Here is an 8657-nt window from a genome sequence, read left to right as displayed (position 1 = left end):
TCCTCTCCGGCTTCCCAAGTAGCTTCCTCAACCTTTTGGTTTCTCCATAGAACCTTTACCGAAGCCACGTCCTTCGTTCGCAATCAATGAACTTAACAATCAAAAATCTCAACCGGGACTTACTCATAGGACAAGGAATCCAAAATACCCACCTTTTTTTAAAGGAATAACAATCGAAGGATACCCTATGTAATTCCTCAACATCAAAACATGAAAACTGTGTGAATGGAGCTCAAACTAGAAGGTAAATCCAATTCATAGGAAATATTACAAACCTTTTTCAAAACCAAGTACGCATTGACATAACGTGAACTGAGCTTCCTCTTGGTACCAAACTGCATCACTCCCTTCATGGGAGACAACTTTAAGAACACCCAATCACCAACAATGAATTCCAACTTCTTTTACCTCACATCTAAATAGGAGTTTTGGTGTCTTTGGGAGACGTTAAGTCTATCCCAAATCACCTTCACCTTCTCCATAGCTTTATGAACCAAATCAGGATTAAACAACTTATTTTCGCCAACCTCAATCCACCTAATAAGAGATCTACACCTCCTACTGCACAAGACCTCAAATGGTGCCATACCAATGCTGGAGTGTTAATTATTATTGTAGGCTAATTCTATGAGAGGTAGATGGTCAACCCACACCGGCAGTTTAATCTCTTAAGTCAAACCACCGGGACTCAAGTACTCTGCCTTCACTTGTTGACACATCATGCACTTAGCCACAAAATTGGTCACATCCCACTTCATATTATTCCACAAATAAATCTCTCTAAGATCATGATACATTTTCTTCAGACCAATATGAACAGTATAACACAACTCATGATCTTTAGCCAAAATTCTTCCTCGTAACCCATTAACACCGAGAACACATAACCTGCCTTGGTACCTTAAGATACTATGCCCACCAATATTGAAACCCATCACTTTCTTCATACCTACATCATTCTTTATTTGCATGAAGATAGGATCTAATACATGCTTCTCTTTTACTTTATAACCAAGAGATGACATCGCCACCTCTTTAACAATCACACTATCATCCTTGGAATCCAAGAGACGAACTCCAAGATTAGACAAACTGTGAGTATCCTTCACCAAATCTCGCTTATCCTCATCCACATAAGACAAGCTTTCCATGGACAACCTACTAAGAGCATCAATAACCATGTTAGCTTTACCTGGATGATAGTAAAAACTCTTGTCATAATTCTTTGGCATCTCAAGTCACCTCCTTTTCCTGAGATTAAAGTATTTCTGAGTGAACATGTATTGTAGGCTCTTATGATCAGAATAAATATCAACATAAACCCTATACAAATAATGTTGTCAGATCTTTTATGCAAATACAACAGCTAAAAATTCCAAATCATGAGTCGAATAATTCTTCTCATGAACTTTCAACTGCCTAGAAGCATAAGAAACCACTTTTCCATGCTACATCAACACAAACCCAGTCCCACCTGGGAGGCATCATAATAGATGACAAAACCATCAGTATCCTCAGGTAGAGTCAAGATCGGAGCCGAAGTGAACTTATCCTACAACTTCTCAAAACTACCCTTACAAGTATCACACCACAAGAATTTTACCTTCTTTTGAGTCAACTTTGTCAACAGGGCCGTAATAGAATAGAAACTCTCCATAAACCTTTTATAAAGATCAGCTAAACCTAAGAAGCTTCGAATATCAGATGGAGTCATGGGTCTAGGCCACTTCTTAACCACTGTAACCTTCTGCGGGTCCACCATGATCCCTTTGCAAGAAATAACATGACCCAAATTAGTCACATTATTCAACAAAAACTCACATTTAAAGAACTTTGCATACAAATGCTAATCCTTTACGGTCTGCAATACTAGGCGGAGGTGATCAACATGATTCACCTCACTCTTAGAATACACCAAAATATCATCGATAATAATAATGACTAATAAATCCATGACTGATGGAAAACTCGATACATAAGATCCATTAATGTGGCCGGGCATTTTTCAAACCAAAGGAAATCACCAAAAACTCAAAATAACCATACCGCATTCAAAAAGAAATCTTAGGGATATCCACCTCCCTAATCTTTAACTGATGGTACCTAGATCGAAGATCAATTTTGGAAAAATACTTAGCACCCTGAAGCAGATCATCAATCCTCAGAAGTGGATACTTATTCTTTACCATCACCTTATTCAATTGGCGGTAATCAATACACATTAGAACAGGACCATCCTTCTTACGCACGAAGAGAATAGGAACACCCTACAGAGATACACTAGGGTGGATAAAACCCTTATCAAGAAGATATTTATACTACTCCTTGAGTTTCTTTAACTCAGCTAGAGCCATCTTATAAGGAGGGATAGAAATAGGATGAGTGTACAGAAGAGGATCAATCCCAAAATCAATTACCCTATCGGGAGAAATACCACGAAGATCATCAGGGAACACCTCAGAAAATTCATAGACCACATGGACAGTCTTTAAAGAAGGAAAATCAGATCTAGAATCCTTAACATGCACAAGTTGATAGACGAACCCTTTAGAAACTAATTTTTGGGCTCTAAGATATAAGATAAACCTTTTCTTAGGCACTACAGAACTACCTTCCCATTCTATTATCAGATTATTTAGGAAATGGAAACTGACCCTTTGGGTCCCATAATCATGAGATGCATAGTATGAATGCAATCAATCCACTCCTAAAATATGTAATGCCCCGAGAATACACCATGGTATCACATGATGCTTACAGTTCCAAGAGACCACAAGCTAACCCATTAGCTGGTACCTACTGTGAGCACTAAATAATAAAATAACATACCCAAAAGAAACAACTGTTAAGCCATAAGGTTTTGAGTAATGAAAACTTATAGAATATGCCAACCAAACTGATAAAATAATCTAACAATGTCAACTGAAGTCTGAATACTGAATAAATGACTAAAATGTCTGAAAGCCTCTAAACTAACTCAATATGAGTTGATGGGACATGCCCCATCTAATTCTTATTAATTACTGAACTAAAAACATAGAGAAAATAGTTAGTCCCCAAATTATGAGGACTCACCACTACTATGGATGATAGTCTGAGAAGTCTATGGGCGATCCAAAAACTGGGTATCTAAACCTATGATATGATACATCATAGCACAAGAAAAGAGTATACGGTGAGTGCTTTTAATGAACTGGTATGCTAAATGAGGTAGGCTGATATGCATGGTTTCATGAATGTGAATAATAATAACTATCTGTATGCATGTACGCAGATATATAACATGAAAAAATGGATAGAGTGCATGAAATCTATAGACACTGAGGATACATGATGTTAGTAAATGCTGGGAATACGTGAAATCTGTAAATACTGAGGATGTATGACCAAGCATATAACATGTCCTGTATATAATTTATAAATACTAAAATACTAAAATCTGATAACTGAATTATTGATATTTGTATGCTATGGTCAAGCAACAAAAAATGAATTACTGGACTGATTACTAGACTGAGACTGTGGGAGCTATCATATAACCGACATGCCCCAATAAACAAGTTTGGGGTCCAACCTATAACCCCAGTTAGAAAGGTGTTCATACTGTGCCATGGGTACTAATGCTGGCTGTGTGGACCTACTAAAAAGATGTATTTTCCTGAAGGACTAAGGGGGTCAAGACTAACTGACGGGTGACCCCTGCGAGATATTCAAGCCTAATCTAATGGGTGACTCCTCTTATCCTACGTTGGCTACATAGTTCTGGAGAATAAAGACTTCTACTAACTACTCTGCCTATCTGATGGGGAAGCCACCATATCTATACTCACTCGGTGCTAAATCCTACACCTAACTAAACTGATTCAGAATGCTTAATTATTATGAGTTTAACTAATTATGATATCTGACTGAACTGATATTGCTAATATTATGTCTAAGACTATTCTGAATCTACTGAGACTAAGTAAATAGCTATGATTTTTGGGTATTCATAACCTTCAGGACTCGATAGCAATAATAGTAAAAAATTACTAAACGTGGAGGATCTAATATGAAAACATCCATTAAAATCCATTCTTGTAGACATTTCATCAAACACTTGACATGCATGTTTTAAACTAAGCATGGGAGTACTTTAAATCTTGTAGTAAAAGAACAATTTCAACCCCAATATCACAAATCATAAATTAAATCAGTGGACCATAACATTTAAACATGCGGAGTGAAATCATCAACATCAATTTCATAGAAACATGGTATAGGACAAGATTTCATGGGATTTCATCATTAAAATCACAATTCAAAATCATAATAACTTGAAAAAAATCATGACTTTTTATTTAAATTGGATACTTGGGCTCCATGGGCAAAAAGAAACCCATGAATGAACACTTAACATACCTGGGTGATGAATTCTTGAGGTTTCTTGGTAAAATCCTTGAAATTTGATCTTGAATTGAAGGCTAGGGTTTACTAATTGAGAGGGAATAGTTTAATTTAGGGGAAAAGTTAATAAAGAATGGGTTTAAAAGCATTTTTAGGGATTAAATCCCATATCTGGGCGTATTAAAATCATGGGAAAAGACTAGTTTAACCCTAGACGAAACTTTTAATTTTTGTCAAAATTTTTTGACCTGGACCCTTGGCACGACAAGACACTATCACGCCGTATCACTCGAAATGGATAATTGGGAACTGAGGGCTTGGTACAACGCGTTGGAATTATGTTACCCTACTAATTTCAACTTTTAGACTCAGCGTGACACAATTAAATCGCTGAGCTTAACTGGAAAAGGACAATTCTAAAAATGCTGCTTGGCATGATGCGCGATGATCGTGATAGAGCACTGGATTTTGACAATTGCCATTTGGCATGCCTCCGCGATGCATTGATGTTCTAGGTGGTACACGGTCTTACAAAAATGTCTCTAACTCTTCATCGAGTATTGAATTTGGACGAACTTTATATCGTTGGAAAGCTGGATGAATTTCCTCTGCAATGGTAAGCTCTAAAATTAAAAATATTGAGTATTTTAAAAATTTATATGGAATTACTAATGTATTGAGAATTAAATTAAGCTAGGGAAATATGGGGTATTACAATATCTCTCTCTTAGGAACATTCATCATTGAATGAGACTGATTAAGCTGAGGAATACAGATAGACTGAGTTTACATATTGAACATGCATATCTGATGCATGAACACATGGTTAAGCTAATTCATAAATGCATGACTGTCATAAAGATGATATTCAAAGATAACTGAAGTTTGTAACTATAATGAACATGGAATTGAATAAATCTAAGGAAGACTGTTACCGTATATTGAATCTGAGTTTGTGGAGAAGAGGTGAGGATACTTGATCCGCATATCTGCTTCTACTTCCCAAGTAGCTTCCTCAATAGACTGATCTACCAAAGAACTTTGACTGAGGGAACTTCTTTGTTCCTTAGTCTGCGAATCTGACAATAAAGAATTTCGACTGGGACCTCTTCGACAGAGAGATTATTCTGAATGCTTACATATTATAAAGGGACTACTACCGCTGGGTCACTAATTCATTTCTTTAGCAAGGAGACATGGAATACTGGGTGCACTGAAGCTACATCTAAGGCCAACTAAAGCTCGTAAGCTACCTTTCCAAAATGACTGAGAATTCTGTAAGGACTGATATTTCGGGGACTAAGCTTTCCCTTCTTCCCAAACCTCTTCACTCCCTTCATGGAAGAGATTTTCAGTTACACAAAGTCTCCAATCTCAAACTCAAGATCCTTTCTCTTCACATCTGCATACGATTTCTATCATCTCTGGGATACCGTAAGCCTTTCCCCCATTAACTGAACCTTCTCTAAGGCATCAAATACTAAGTCAGGGCCTACAATTGCAGTCTTACCTACTTCAAACCAACCAATCGGAGACCTAAATCTCCTTCTTTATAGAGACTTAAACAGAACCATCTAAATACTAAAATTATAACTCTTATTGTAGGTGAATTAAATCAAAGCCAAGTGATCATCCCAACTATCCTTAAAGTCAATTAGACATGCTCTTAACATATCTTCTATAGTCTAAATGGTTCTTTCTGGTTGACTATTTGTCTGTGGGTGAGAAGCTGTACTGAGGTGGACTTGGGTACCAAGATCCTTCTGAAAAGCTTTCTAGAAGTGAGAGGTAAACTGGGTACCTCTATCTGAGATGATGGATACTGGGACTCTGTGTAACCTGACCAACTCTATGAGGTAGAGCTTGACATAGTCCTCGACTGAATAAAAAGTATGGACTGATAAAAAATAAGATAATTTGGTCAACCTGTCTACAATAGTCCAAATAGAATCATGCTAATTACGAGGCAAACCCATCACAAAGTCAATGTTTACTTCTTCCTATTTCCATATGGTAATACTAATCTCCTGCATTGACCCACTAGGCTTCTGATTATCAATCTTAACCTGCTGACACGTGGAGCACTTAGCTATAAAATCTGCGATATCTCTCTTGATCCCACTCCACCAATAGATCTCCCATAAATTGTGGTATATCTTAGTGGGCCCGGGATGAATCGAGTACTGTACACCATGCACTTCTGTAAGAATTCACTGGCTGAAGTTACCTACACTTGGCAAACAAAGTCTACCCTGACAACGCAACACATCATCTCCCCCTAGGGAGAAAACATTTATTTTCTGATCTCTGACTGACTCTTTCAGCTTTACTAGACTGGGATCTTTTCTTGCTTTTCTTTCACTTCGGAAATCAAAGAAGATTCTAAACTGTTCTGAACCCAAACACTACCCTCAGCAGAATCAACTAAACGAACACCTAATCTAGCATGATGATGAACTTCCTAAACTAACCTCTTCTTGTCATTATTAAAATGAGCAACACTACCCGTAGACAATTCTGTATGGTGGAATAGAAATAGGCTGAGTGTCTGGAAGAAGGTCTATTCCAAAATTAATTTTTCTCTCGGGAGGAACTTTAGGAAGATCTTCCGAAAATAGACCTAAAAATTCATTTACTACTGAAACTGACTCAAGACTAGGAGTCTCTAAACTAGAGTCTTTGACTCGAACAAGATGGTAGATACATCCCTTCGATATCATTTTCCTTTCCCTAAGATATGAAATGAATCGATCCCTAAGAGCTATAGTACTACCCCTCCATTCAAGGGCTGGTTTATTTGGAAATTAATAATGAACAACTTTGTTTCTACAATAAATAGAAGAATAGCATGAATAGAGACAATCCATGCCGAGATTGACATTAAAATTAGTCATCTCTAACTCCACAAGATCAAGTGAGGTGAATTTTTGAGATATCATGATTGGAAAGTTCCTGTATACCTTCCTGGCTACTGTAGAGACACCTACTAGGGTAGACACTAAAATAGGCTCTGCTAAGATTTTGGGACGAATTCTAAAATTGATGGCTATGTAAGGGGTTACAAAAGAATGAGAAGCTCTAAGGTCTAGTAAAGCATAAACATGTAAATGAATGACCTGTAACATACTAGTAACTATGTCAGGAGAATTTTCCTGATCTTGTCGAGAGTAAAGAGCATACAATATATTTGGACACTGACCACTGGTAGCATTAGAAGTGGCACCCTGCTGATTCGGCCGATCGACTGGAACTGATGACTGATGGGATTGGCCCTATTGACGTAAATCCCTACCTTTTTGAGAAACCATATGACACTTCCTTATCCGATAGCCTGGCTTACCACACCCAAAGCTTAAGTTATTGCCAGCTCTACACTCACCCTGATGGTTTCTACCATATTTCTGGCAAAGAGAATTTCTACGAGCGCTATTAGCATTGTATTTAGACTTAGATCCTGGTGCCCTATCCCTGTGATCATTCCTGAAATTGGGTACTGGGGAACTAGCTGAGGATAGAGATAGGACTGAGGATTTTTTATGAAACTGAAGATGGTTATCGCCTTCTGACCTTGGCTGACTGAAATTGAAACTACTCGTTCTAGCTCTCTTGTTCTCCTCTCTCTCTCCTTAGCCTTATGCTCCTCAATCTATTAAGCATGGGCCATCAACCTAGACAAGTCCATCTATCTAATTAGCATTGCGGTCCTAAATTCTTTGACCACGCTGTTAGATACACCAGACACAAACTTACTCATCTTAGACCTGCTATCAGCTACCATATGAGAGGCATATCTATCTAGATGAGTAAACTTGAGAGAATACTCTCTCACTATTATGTTGCCTTGCTTTAGATTATTGAACTCGAACACTTTAGCCTCTCTCAAATCTAGCGGGAAGAATCTATCTAAGAAAGTAGTAGAAAACTCTTCCCATTCTATAGCCCTTACATCTGTGCCCCTATTCGCCTTCCACTGCTTAAACTATATATAGGATACATCTTGCAACTGGTAAGCACCAATTTATCACTCTCACTAGAAGTTACCTCGATAATATCTATCACCTTCTGAACCATATCCAATAATTCCTGTGGATCCTTTTCAAACTTAGATCCCGAAAAGAAAGGAGGGTTTATTTGGGTAAAATCCTAAATTCTGGCTGTGGCAGCATTGGTCACTGGGTTGACTAAACCAGTGGCTAGCTGTGCATTCTTAGCTGCTATAGACTGGGCTAGAGTAGTGAATGTAGCTCTGAACTCTGCATGAGAAACGTACT

Source organism: Capsicum annuum, chromosome 7 (genome assembly GCF_002878395.1).
Source record: "Capsicum annuum cultivar UCD-10X-F1 chromosome 7, UCD10Xv1.1, whole genome shotgun sequence".
NCBI lineage: Eukaryota > Viridiplantae > Streptophyta > Magnoliopsida > Solanales > Solanaceae > Capsicum > Capsicum annuum.
This window is presented reverse-complemented; position numbering follows the sequence as displayed.